A 13,846-nucleotide genomic window follows, 5' to 3' on the forward strand; every position below is an offset into this window, starting at 1 on the left:
CAGGAGAGTTTTGATCAGATGTTTACATGCTCAGAATTGTGTGCCTAAATGTATGTCTAGTTAATCCAAACCTGAAGATAAGGTTGTACTCCACATGCAGCCACTGTGTTTCTTGTGTTTCTCCCAGTTAAAAAAATCAGGGAGATAAGGTGTCTGCCTCTGGCCACCAAGCTGAACAAAAGATTCTCAGGGTTTTGACTCTATATCAGCTACGTCTCTTGTAAGACCAGTGACAAGTCCTTTGACAACTTTTATACTTCAGAATTAATATTGCAATTATTTTCCTACAAATTTTTGAGTTGTTATGCTTGTCTATGTTGGGACTCCATAAACAGCAGCCAGTGATTCCTGCTAAGGGCCAGTAAGAGTAAACTGCCATCCTTTTCCCCAGGCAACTCTTTTCAGATGTTCCAAAATGCCCATGGAAGGAGAGGCACAATCAAGTGCATGTTATAACTTCTGCTTCTGGCCTGCCTACTGTTCAGGTTACTCTCCTTCAACTTCTCCTCCCTCAAAAGGCTCATTAAAAGTGCTGCTGTTAGTCATTAGGTTTGTAATGTGACATCTGAGACTAATGCTTGGCACATATGATACTTGAAAGCATTTACACATTTTAAGTATGTATGCATTCCTTTTTAAAGTCTTTTAATAGCTGTCACTATCAACATTTTGTGACAAAGAAAAATATGAAAACCCACTATATTGATGCATCTGGCTTGTTCCTTGTGACAGGTCAAAACCAGCAAAGGGAACTGTGTATTAAAGCTTTTTTTTTTTTTTTCCTCTGTAAAACAAGCAAACAAACAAAGCTTCTTTCTCTGTGAAAGCTTTTCCTCCATAAATGTTTTTGGAGGAAAGTCATGTTTTTCCTCCTATAGGCAGGGCACTAGCACCAGTTTGATCTGTCATAAAAGCAAATAAACAGTGGATTACTTGTTCCTAAAGAGAGATTTCTCTGCCCCTCCAGCTATTTCAAAATTAGCAACATCTTTCCTGCTCATATGCCAACACTTGCAGCTGCCCTGGAGATGGCACTTTCCAGCCCATAACACTGCTTCACCTACAGTATCCTATGGATAACAACATCTGGGCTTGGTGCCTAATCTAGAGGGATTGCTTTTCATAACCCTCCAAAACAGAAGCTACTACAGTGAAAAAACAGCTTTCTCCAAGTGGCTATTTCCTTTCTCCTCCCTGTTTTTTGTGTGGGTTTGTGGTTTTTTTGTTTGTTTGTTTGTTTTCTTTTTTCTCAGTATTAGACATCTTAAAGTATGTCATGTTATTTTTTATATCACTGGAGATAGTGTTTGTTGAAGTAGCCTGCAGTTAAACATGGCCTCTCAAGCATCATTTCAAAATTTTAGCCATCATGTGTTGGTGGGGCTGACCCAAAGCCCATGCAGTCACCAGTGGCCCCATCCTGCCACTACCCCTGGGCTGACCATGCCTGTCACAGCGATGAGGCTGCAGTCTGGGGGCACTGCCAGGCCACAGGGTTGCTTTTGGGTGTGCTGCAGCCCCAGCAATGGCCCTCGCCTCTGGGCTGGGGCCAGAGCCTGGTCCCAGGCCCTCAGCCATGGGGTGGGTGCGCAGGTGGGCTGCCCGGCCCCATGGTCCTGCCCTGTGGCGAGCTACGTAGCCCTGGCCGCTGCCCCTAGTACTGCAGGACTCTGTTGGCCCTCATGGCGCCTGGACAAGTATGTACCTCACGGAGGTACCCTTACTGCTAATGGCTGCTGACCTGCCATCATTATCTATGCACCAATTATAGCCATAATTTTAGTAAAAACTTCATAAATGCCAATTTCAGTAGCTGCATGCACGCATGGAGGCATGGGTAGATGCCATTTCTGTTGTGCTAACAAGTTTTATTAGCTCTGTTATGTGTTTGAGAATGCACAGGGGGATCCCAAAAACACAGCATTCACAATTTGCTGTCCCCATTTTAAATTCTTCATGCCAGTGTCAGCGATTTTTAGTGGCCTCATCCTGCAGCAGTAGAGCAACATGAGAGCTGAACAATTCCTGTACATTAAAATTAAAGTGGGATACTAACATGTTAAGAAAAACATTGCCATTACACCAAGCTTTGAATTTTGTTCAAAAAGCTATTTAGACAGAACATTTCCAGGGTCTTTGCTCTTTAAGCAAGTGTATTTTGGGGACACATGTTGAAGACTTCTTTCAAGTTGTGAATCTGGCCTGAATTTTATGCTGTACATAGAGGAATTATAGAAGAGATAACAAAGGGTAGGAAGATTATCTTTCAGGAGTCACGCCTGGTATCTTGCAGGCATCAGAGTCAAGGGCTGGCCAAAGACGTCATGCATTTGTCTACCAGTGCTCCACATTTCAAAATGCTTCAGTGCTTGGGGACCTTAAGTAGTGAAAGATGGAATGCTTGTAGACCTAAAGCATCACATTCCACACAGTTTCTGCTTTGAGAGTCTAAGGTTATAACCAGAAGTTTACTGCAAAATTTCACCTGATTTTTTTCCACAATTTTCACCAAGCATCTTATCAGTAGCTCTCAATAGCCATGGCTCATCATTAGGAAACTGTTCTTTGTTCTAATTCACCAGTGGTAAAAGATGAGTGTGTATTTATGGGGAGATACCGAGGTTAAATAGTCCCCAAGAAAAGCAGTTATAGTACACACAGCTAAGTGGACACTAATGCTTCCTTTAAGTTAATTTCTTCAATGCCTTTCATGTTTCTGTCTTAAAGCTGCCAGTGATTTTTAATAGCAACAGAAAAAAAAAAGGAATATCTGTCTATAAAATCAAAAGAGCTGTCTAAGTAGAGAACAGAGAAACTTCCAGACCCCTTAGAGCTCATTATGGACTTTATTGTACTTCATTTTACTTGAAAGTCATTTAAATACTATGGTGACTGATAGTAATATAAAACTCAACGTAACAGGTATATATTTTAGATGTTCCCAACTCCAGATAAATTTGGATTAAATGTTTTGTTTCAGGTCTCAGTTTTCTTTTAAACAATGGGAAAGAAAAGACAATGCAAATTTTTTAATCCCAACTTAAGAATTCAACTTAAAAATAGTAATAATATTTCTCAGGAAATCATATTAAATTATTTGGTTTTATCATTTCTAACATACCTTCAAGAAGTTTCATTTACTTTACAAAAAATTTTTCTTTGTATTCCAATGGAGCATTTTTTCAAGATTGTCAAATTCCCTTCTCACAGTGAAAGCAAAATTGAGTTCCTGGCTCTGGCTGCTAGGCTGAGAGATGTAGGAGTTAACTCTGTTGATGATAATGAGACTGAGCAGGCAGCAGATGCTCACGTGCCTTTACAATCCAAATCTACCACAAAATTCCTCTCACAGAAAATTTGAGGAATGTCTGGCACCCTGGAGATAGTGACAGACTCTGTATTAGCCATATGCCACCTGCTAGAGCCATTGTTAAACAAACCACAGGATTTTACAGCTCTATACAAAGTTGCTTACTCGCAATGAGACTTTGTCCCATTCCAAATTTTATCATCTTCCCTTACAACAACTTTTTAAACCACAGGTCATGCTAAGCTGTAAAAATAATGAACTTATTACAAAAATATTAAAGAAATCAATTTAAGATTCTTTTATAAGATGCACTGTTTACAACCATCCATGTATAGGAACATAGTGTTTGCTATGTTATTTTTCCTGTAAAAGCTCAAATACTATACACCTACTGTTTCACATTTTCAATTTCAGCATCTGTTTCCTTAAAGGTTTTGCAAGGGTCTTTTGCTATTTTCACGCATTAGCATATTTGATGTGACTCTGAGCCAAAAATCTATTCTGTAAAATATGCAAAGTTCTTCATTTACAAAACCTGTAAAAAAATGATACCTCACTGTAAACAGGAACGCTTTTGAGAGCTGCAGAATGTATTGTGCATACCTGTGACACATGCATGGTTAAAAAAAAAAAAAAAAAGGCATATTTTTCATCTAGTCTGCAATTCTGGAATAAGTAGGTAGAGAAAAAAGAAACCACTGTCCAAAATGGTCAGAAATAACTGATCCTTTCTGAAAAGAGGTATCTTCAGTTATGAGCTTGGAAGCTCACATCTTGAGACTAAGTCACTGAAAATTTGACCAAAAATACTCTTGAACAATTGATATGTATTCCTGGGCATATGTGTGTTTGTTTTGAAAATACCACAGGAAAAAATATTAGGTAAAGGAAATAAATACCATTCATAGAAAGAAGAAAAAAAATCTTTCTACATATAAGACTGTTAATTCCTGTGACATGAGCTAAGAAACCCTTTCAGTTTCTATCGGGCAAGTGTAGCGATATTCAAATATGCACTCTAGTCACCATTTAGGTGAGTATTTAGAGAGACTCCAAGAATGATATGGAGAATGAAAATGTTAAGATAGAAATTAACAGATTACAATAAAGAAGCTCATGAGACACATGGCTTCAGATGATCCAATAGCCCAATCCCAATTACATTCAGAGGTAGAAAAGGTTTGAATCTGAGAACTGTGCAGCAAAGACCCATTGAAAAAACAGGAGAAAATTTCATCATTCACAATCACTGTGGGAGTCTGGGACAGTGAAAATTTGGCTTTGCTTCCAAATGGCTGAAAGTTCCTAATAGCATAACATGTTGAATATTCCTGTCACTCAGAAGCTGAATTTGGCCTTATGTCATTGGCTTGTCTTTATTTTACTGTCTTGTAATGTTAAGAATTGTGAATCACACACACACACACAAAAAAAAAAAAGCGCACTGACGTTGAAGCTCAGAATGTCTCTGATTTAAATATGGGAAGGCAGGTATGGTTTAGTGCCATGGGCAGTTTAGCATTAGTGGAGAATTTGTATAGGTCTTTTGAAGGACTAAACTACATATAACTTTATTTTAAATTTAAAGCTTCAGCCAATTATGACTTACCTTAACTAAAAGAATAAACAAAATATTTTGTGATGCAACCACTGTAATTCTTTCCTCAAAGAGTCATAAAGCTCAAGTGTAGCACTTGGTAAATACAGACATTTCATTTCTCCTCATTTCCCTTACTTTGTTTGCTGTATTAATCTCCCTTTCTATAGCTGAGATGCTGAAGTTTGTTGGAATATATTTTGCAGGATTTTTTGCCCTGGAGATTCATTCAGATTCAGTCTCAGATTCATTTCAGTAGGAAAAGATTGAGGCTTACATATTTTAGAGATTTAGTTCCAGCATGGAAAACAACCTGTTTGTTTTATAGATATGTTCCAATCTCGGGGATTTTTTAGTGGTGAGCAGACAGAAAATTGGAATGAATGAAAACTGGAAAAAAAAAGTACTTATTTATCTCTGGATTAATTCTCTTTTTTAATACTCTTGTCAACTTACTATACAAACATTCTAAGAAGCTCCAGCCTTTGCCACAGGTTTTTTTTTTCTCTGTGCATGTTTTTTGTGAATAAAAATGGTTGCAATTCTTCAGAGAAGTTTATTTTGAAAAATGCAGAAGTAGAAAAATAATTATTCTTAGTACTGACTTTATTTCTGAAACATATATTCATGACTATTAGCAACTCCATCTCCAGCCGCACAGTTCAGCAAAATGATAACTAAAAAGAGAGACTGGCTCACTGTAAATAAACCAGAGACCTCGCACCCGGGAAGCACAATGTTGTCAGAAATATGTGTGGATATTTTTTTGAACATATTTACGCTGGCAATTAGAAGATACTATAATAATATTCCTAACCATCAATACAAGCAGGTACAATGCAGTCTTTCAGTAGAGTAGTTAGGGGAAAAACTCCACATATTAGTTTTAAGATAAAGTTGATGTGTTTTTGAGAAGGTTTACATGGTGCATTACCTGAGGTAATAAGGTACTGTTCATTAAGAGACAGAAAGCTCCTGCTAATCCTGTATTTCTAAATACATTTGTATTTCTTTGTACTCATTCCCTGATTATGCTAAATAGTGACTACAAAGAAAGCATTTTGCCTTTTGAGTATTGACGTAGCTGCTGCTCCAGAAGCTTATCGTATTCACTTCAGAACATGCAAAGAACTGCAAATCCTATACGTGCATTATTTGGAAAGCAGTGAGTGCTTCTGTTAAAAAATCTTGAGACCCCTATTTTCTAAGGTTTGCTCAGCTGCAAGACAGCCAGATAGGTGCTGACACCAGCTCTCTAGTTTTACTCTAATGGAGGTATTCCACTCTGCAAAGCATCATTATTGCTTCCATTATATCTCTTCACCTTATACCTACTGTGCAGAACGACTGATTCAGGAAAATTGAACTGTTGCATGAACAGGAAAATTTTTCACTTGTTACCTTCACATCTGGCCATTCACTATAATACCTACACAAAAGAATGTCGAGTTAAGATTACAACTTATCTTCAGGATTCAGTACTGATCTGGGTTGGTATTTTATTCTGAATGCTCATTCCACTATGCAGAAAACTATTTCTGACCTCATTTCAGAAAGCTGAGATTCAGCACATTGGGTCTTGTCTTGGGGACTGCAACAAGCCACTCCAGTTCCTTCAGGGAGAAGAGAAATCCTTGGTTAGCAGGGTAGCCTTGTAAATTATTTTCCTCCAATTTTCTTTTCTTTATTCTCTCTTACATTCACAAGATCCTCCCACACTGTTGTTGTGGTAATGTATTCCCTGTTTTTCAACTAGGGTATCTAGACCCTTTGTTATTGTAACCACAATCAATTCTTCCTTTCTGGAGGTCCACAAGGGACTAAATAAGATAAATATAATTAAGTGGGAAAAATAACACAAGAAATTATTTTTCTACTCAAGATGTTTGTTATACGTGGTCTTTTAAATAGAAGCACCAAACATTTTTTTGAATTGGATTTTATAACATCCAGACACTGAATGTACCTATGATGAATGTGTTCACCTTACTTCTGGAATGGGTGAAATATAATAAAATATTGAATGTTATATTTCCTTATAGTATTTTAAAAAATTTCATATAATAAGTAAAAACATAAAAAATGATCATTAATGTCTCAACTTTTGGGTATGGTTTCAGTAATTTCTCCTTGATTTATATCTTTTTATCTTAACATGCTTTCATTCTGAGTTATTCACTCCTTCAGAAGCTGACAATGAAATGAATATCGGTAATTTTTTTTCTTTCAGTTGAAACTATGACAGTATAAAAACTGTTTAAATCAGTTGTGCTTTTTTAACCTCTTCTTCCATTTGCAATTATGACAGTGATAGATTTTTTTTTTTTTAGGCAAAGGTATTGCGAGGGGACATTTATCACAGCTTTAAGAAAAGCTCTGAGTGAAATAATGGAATTGTATTATCTTTGAAACATCTCTTCAGATGGCTACTAATTCCCTTTTTTATTTTCTTGATCTTCGCAAAGTTTCACTGAGAATACTGAATTGATAATATTGCCTCAGATTGTTAAGAAGCTACAACTGATAGGTGCAGCTTTCAAAAGCCCCCTTTTTTTATGTCAGCTTTTCTTGTTCGCATTTTGGATTGCAGGATCAGGAACTGAAAAGTGCCAGAAAAAATAATATTCATAGCACAGTTATAATTTTTTTTTTTGTATCAGACAACATTTTAACTGACTAGGGCACTCTCTGCGATCTTGCAGGGCTATCTATATTTCTGCCTTGTAAATGGATTCTGGTTCAACTTAATAAAAAGCATGTTTATATATCTTACTTCTTTTGAAGTAAGAGGACTAATTAATTAATTTAATTCGAAGTCATCGTCTGTACAATAGCCCTTAACAGTTTAGTAATTTGAGGTTTAAGAATGGGCAGTTGAGTCTAGCTATTCAACGTGTTTGTTGCAGTTGTCACAGCACATCCCCTGAGTGACAGGTATCGCACAAGCTCTTTGGCTTTCGTGCTTGTTGGCAGACTCTCTGCGTAGGAACTGGGAAAAGAGTGAGAAAGAGAATGCTTGCTATTAGATTCCATAGGACATCATGCAGCAAATAAAAAGTGTCAAGTTCTACTCTACAGAAACCTGTAGAATGTTACCCAAGAAAACAGAAAGTCTGTGTATGTGTCTATACATGAGTAGGGGAGAGAGATGACAGTACTGAAATAGGAATTAGATGTTCTAACGCACCTAAGCTGATGTTGTAAAATTATATAAATAGTTTCTAATTTTATGTTAAAGGAGTAACACATCTGTCTGAAACTATAAAATAAGGAAAAAACCAGAAAAAAACCCAGAATTCTGATCCTAGTTAGCTAAGTTGATTTAGCAACTTCATAAAATTATCCTGTTTTTTTTTTCAAATTGAAAATCTCCTTTTTTCTTTTGTTGGAATCATGATTTTCTTCATGGATTATAGTTATAAATATATGCCATTCTGTGGTTAGAATGGTGAGTCTGAGTCTCTTCTCCGAATTGTAAGTAGCCGTTTCAGCTGCTTCAGCTATTTCATAGGTAGACACAGTGTATCATCTACAGAACGTCATGACTATTCTCTTTCACTGCAGGTCTAGGCTTCCACAAAATTTGCAGTAAATGCACGTTGAAAATGGATGGATACCTATTTTCAAAACTAATGAATTCTTACTGACCCCAAAATACTTTCAGTAAAAAGAATTGAAGAGTATGTTCTTACTGATAAAGATAAGAAGCACAAAAGGTTTAGTTTTCACGTTGCACTGATTAATCTTTGCAACATCATTTGAATTCTTTTAGACAAAACCATGAGTTGATGAAGAGGAAAGATTTTTTTCTGTCATCATTGTGCTCTCATGATCATAATTATAAATTTAAAATTGCGTAATACTTTTAAAACCTACTTATGCTGTTTATTTTAAACATAAAGTATAATTTTGTTTCTCAGTAACATTACCCCAGAAAGAATAACTATAGTGATAAGAGGAAGATTGGCAGGAAAAAATGTGTCAGTCTTACAGATTGTATATACTCAATAATTGAGGAAAAAAAGGGTTTACAAGAAGCACAAGGAAATCTTAAGGAAACATGACTTCTCGACCATTTTTTAAAAAAATGGATTTGATTTGTATTTCAAATTTTATTGTAAGAATCATTGAAAGTAGGCAAATACTACAAGAATAATTATCTAATAAATTGCTATTCACCTTCAGGCAGAGCTAGACATAGATTTTGGTTTGAGGTTTAAAGATAAAACAAAGTTGGAAGTTCTTGCTAGTACATGAATTCAAAGGCAAAAAAACCTTTTATACATTATGCCCCCCATAGCTGATGGCAACCAGCTGGTTTTTACAGGTTTCTACCACCATTACAGCACTGTTCAGCTAGTAAACGAATGCTATTTGGCTTCAGAAGTGTATTCCCAGTGGATAAACTGGGGCAGAACAGTGAGACTAATGTCCTTGGGGTTAATCCTGACCACAAGAGAACTAAAATTTCTTATGTCAGAAGGTATACTATGGTTCCCCTTACTATGGAGGTAGATCTACAAAACAGTATTTCCAGTAAAATGTTATTATTTAGAAAATGAGAGTTCCAGCCTTTGTGTATCCTTCTAAAAACATACTTTGTACAAACAAACGTACTTTGACCTGATTTTAAACTGCTTAGGTATTGCAAGGATTATAATATCCTTTCTCCCTTGCCTTTTTATGTGCACACAAACAAACACATATCTGAAGAACCTTTGGTGCTGTTCAAAAGAAGCATTGAGAACCATAATTGGGAAGAGATAGACAAACAGCTTTTTTCTGCCACAAAGGCGTATTGCTGGCTCACGTCCACTTGATATATCAGCCTTTGGATTAAATGCTTATTTGTTCCTTGTTTTGACTGATATGATTCTGCATAAAATATAGAAGAAGCAAAGAGAGTTCAGCTGACTGTGCAGAGCTGTAAGCAGTTACTGTGGAAAGTAGCATTGCCAAAGCAGGCTTGCATGGGCATTTTAAGAAAGTTTTTACAGTTGATAGTGAAATGCAGATTGACGGGATATTTGCAACTGGAAAACATTTAGAGGATGCTGCTAACAAATGAACATCGTGTGATTCTTTCATTTAGTCTTTTCCTGCTCACCAGAAGATTACACAGTGTTGCATAAGATCGGTCCTAAAGCTGATGTTTTGATTTCTAACCTCTCCTGTCAATTGTTCCCGTATCAAATATGATCCATTATGCCATAAAAGACAGGTCTGGATTTCGCAAACAGGACCAAACTTAAAAATTAGCTTCAAATGCAAAGGGAAATTATGTGTCTGAGTTTACATAGATAGCTGACTTCCTCCAGGTATCTAATACATGCCACCGTCACCACCAAAAGTATAAAGATTAATTGGATTGTGAAATGAAAACCTGGAGAGTTAGGAGATGCCAGATTTAATTTAAAATCTTTTATCACTGCGCATTTTATCAATGCTTTATTTTGTTTATTATAGGCTGCCATAAGCATGTCTTTGACGTTGTCATTGCACCATGTGGGTGCTGTTTTTACTGCTGAAGGTCTAAGTTCCAGCTGCTACAGCAGTAACTGGCCTTATGATTCCCTTGCAGGTTGTTCTGACAGGGGGGTACATTTTTACTGAAGATCATGAACAATAAAAGGAGCACGACAAATTTTAATCTCAGGAAATGCTGGTCAGAAAAGGTGTTTCTGTAGCCTGAAGGCGTTCCCAGTCGCCACTACTTGCTACTAACAGCAGAGTTCTTAAAGCTTTTCCAGGAAACAGGGTAATCTTTCCTAAAGGAAAGTAACAGGCAAATTACATCAAGGGATCACAGCCCAGGCTCCTGGTATGTTTTGGAATATTATGTAGTGGAATCATAAATTGCAGTTGTTACAGAATGAGTATCAATGTTAAAGAGCGTATGATTTCACATCACAGGAGGCCTGGATTAAAACTGTTTTGTCAGATATCAAATCACGTGTCTAATTTTTGTCAGTCATGGCAAAAGTATCACTGCAAACGTGAAGTAATACTTCATTAACATTCATGCTTGTTCATATCTGTACCTTAATGAATATCTGAATGCCTTTGTTTTAGAGTGATTTAACAGCAGTGTTCTTGGTAAATAATGCATACAACTTTTATTTATTGAGCAAACATGAAAAGATAAAAAAGTATGCAGTAACGAATAATTGTCTTGTAGGTATCATATAATACATTTCATAGGAATTTGTGTCTTATAGTAAGTGCACAAGAAAAGCTTAGAATTTCAACACTCAGGGTAAAAATATCACAATAGATTATTAACCCTACTTATAGAAATGAACTATTCATGACTTTGAAACTAGAAAACAACTAGAGAAGAGCAGTAATAATTATTTCTCTATATTGAGAAATAACCATTTCTGTAGAGAAAAGTCTTGCCCAATAAGGACATGATCAATAAAAGCAAGGAAGCCTATTTTTCTGTTTATTGTTATGGCCCCAATTACCCACTGTTCCTCTCCTCATGTTCCTTATTTGCGTGTCTGGGCAAGCACATACTTTGTGTGGTTCACAGCTATGCAAATATTGACTTGCTAGTCAGTTCAAGCATGCAAAAATGAAATGTAAGACCACTTTAGAACATGTTTTTGTATTTGTCTGCCAAATTACAGCTTTTAAATTTAATGAGCAAGCATTCTGCTCTCCTGCAAGTTAACCTTGTAAAAGGGCAGATTCTCCGAGTTGCTGAGTTGTGCTATCTTCTTTTTCTTTTTTTTTTTTTTTTTAACATTTCCTTTTCTGAAGGTCAAGAATGAAATGCACAGTCTTTTCAGATCACTTTGATTACAGCTTATCAGTGAGACCTGAGAATGCTGAGTGGCTTTAAAGAGGCCTCTTTAGCTGATATCCACCCTTTTTACTTACCTTGAGTTTGGAAGACCAGCTAGTGATTTTGTTCAGGACAGCCTAAGACAGAACATCAGAAAATAATGCTCCGTAACATCAGGTTGTAGTACACACTCCAATTTTCTTATATTTTTATATGTTTTAATAATTAAGCCTATTTTTACTATTTTTCTTGCTGGTGGAATTTTGAAATTGTAGAAAGAGGTATCAAATGCTATTTTAAAGGAAACATATCATAGGTAAACATGTTTTTACCTAAGGGAACTTTTTTCCTTTTCTGTTGTAGAACTTTCTACTTAAGTAGTTTGTGTTTCTTACAGCTTTATGATTTGATTGCAGAGCTTGCTGATTGATCAACATATATCATTTACCAGTACTGCTTTAAAAAATGGCTTGTTGTGTGTAGTAACTTGTTGATGAGATTGAGCGTTTTGTTAACTAACCAGGTATAAGGTTTATCTTTTCATTGTACTTTGCTGATTTAGCTCCATTTAGCTGATTTCTTTATTTAAGCTTTTGATTCTGAGTTATTTAAAAAGCAACTAGAATATTTCTGTAGTTGAATTTTCAGGTGCTTCTCTTTGACAATATCACATACTTAACTGATTAAGAGGCTAGTCTGAAGTATTTGGCTGGTGTTGTTTTACATAGTTTGTTAACTGAGGTATATATTTAAGCTGAAGGCTTTGACATTTCAGTAGTCAAGCATCTAGGAAAACAATTTATGAATCAAGACACAAGTATTTCTTCAGTGAAACCTCTTTTGTGTAACGATTATGCATTGTGTTAAGAAGTGTTCAGAAAATGCAGCAGTACAGTTTCAATAACACATTAAAATACAAATAACAACACTTTGTAAAAGTACATTTTATAAATTAATTTTCCTATATTAATAAAATTTTAGAAGCAGGGAGAACAGAGGCTGTGTGATAAAAGAATGACAGGACACTTGTAGTTTTTCCTGGGGAGGTAGGTAAGATTTCATTATATTGATGCATATTGCCTAAAACTAAGGCTAATGCCCAAACCTGGTGCCGATGCAACTAAATGGCCCAAGGTTTGAGAGGCTGAGGGCCGGAAGGAGGATCCGGGGAACTACAGGCCTGTCAGCCTGACCTCGGTACTGGGGAAGCTGGTGGAGCAGATCATCTTGAGTGCCGTCACATGGCATGTAGAGGATAACCAAGGGATCAAGGTCAGCCAGCATGGGTTTAGGAAAGGCAGGTCCTGCTTGACCAACCTGATCTCTTTCTATGACAAGGTGACCCACCTAATGGATGAGGGAAAGGCTGTGGATGTTGTCTATCTAGACTTCAGTAAAGCCTTTGACACGGTCTCCCACAGCATTCTCCTGGAGAAACTGGCTGCTCATGGCTTGGACGGGTGTACTCTTTGCTGGGTAAAGAACTGGCTGGATGGCCAGGCCCAAAGAGTGGTGGTGAATGGAGTTTACTTCAGTTGGTGGCCAGTCACAAGTGGTGTTCCCCAGGGCTCGGTGTTGGGGACAGTCCTGTTTAATATCTTTATCAATGATCTGGACGATGGCTGAGGCCAATTGTATGAGGTTCAACAAGGCTAAGTGCCGGGTCCTGCACTTGGGCCACAACAACCCCATGCAATGCTACAGGCCTGGGGGAAGAGTGGCTGGAAAGCTGCCCAGCAGAGAAGGACCTGGGGGTGTTGGTTGACAGCTGGCTGAATATGAGCCAGCAGTGTGCCCAGGTGGCCAAGAAAGCCAATGGCATCCTGGCTTGTATCAAAAATAGCGTGGCCAGCAGGACTAGGGCAGTGATTGTGCCCCTGTACTCGGCACTGGTGAGGCCGCACCTCGAATACTGTGTTCAGTTTTGGGCCCCTCACTACAAGAGAGACATTGAGGGGCTGGAGCGTGTCCAGAGAAGGGCAACAAAGCTGGTGAAGGGTCTGGAGCAGAAGTCTGATGAGGAGCGGCTGAGGGACCTGGGACTGTTTAGCCTGGAGAAAAGGAGGCTGAGGGGAGACCTTATCGCTCTCTACAACTGCCTGAAAGGAGGGTGTAGAGAGGTGGGAGTCGGTCTCTTCTCCCAGGTAAC

This window comes from Mycteria americana, chromosome 4 (genome assembly GCF_035582795.1).
Source record: "Mycteria americana isolate JAX WOST 10 ecotype Jacksonville Zoo and Gardens chromosome 4, USCA_MyAme_1.0, whole genome shotgun sequence".
NCBI lineage: Eukaryota > Metazoa > Chordata > Aves > Ciconiiformes > Ciconiidae > Mycteria > Mycteria americana.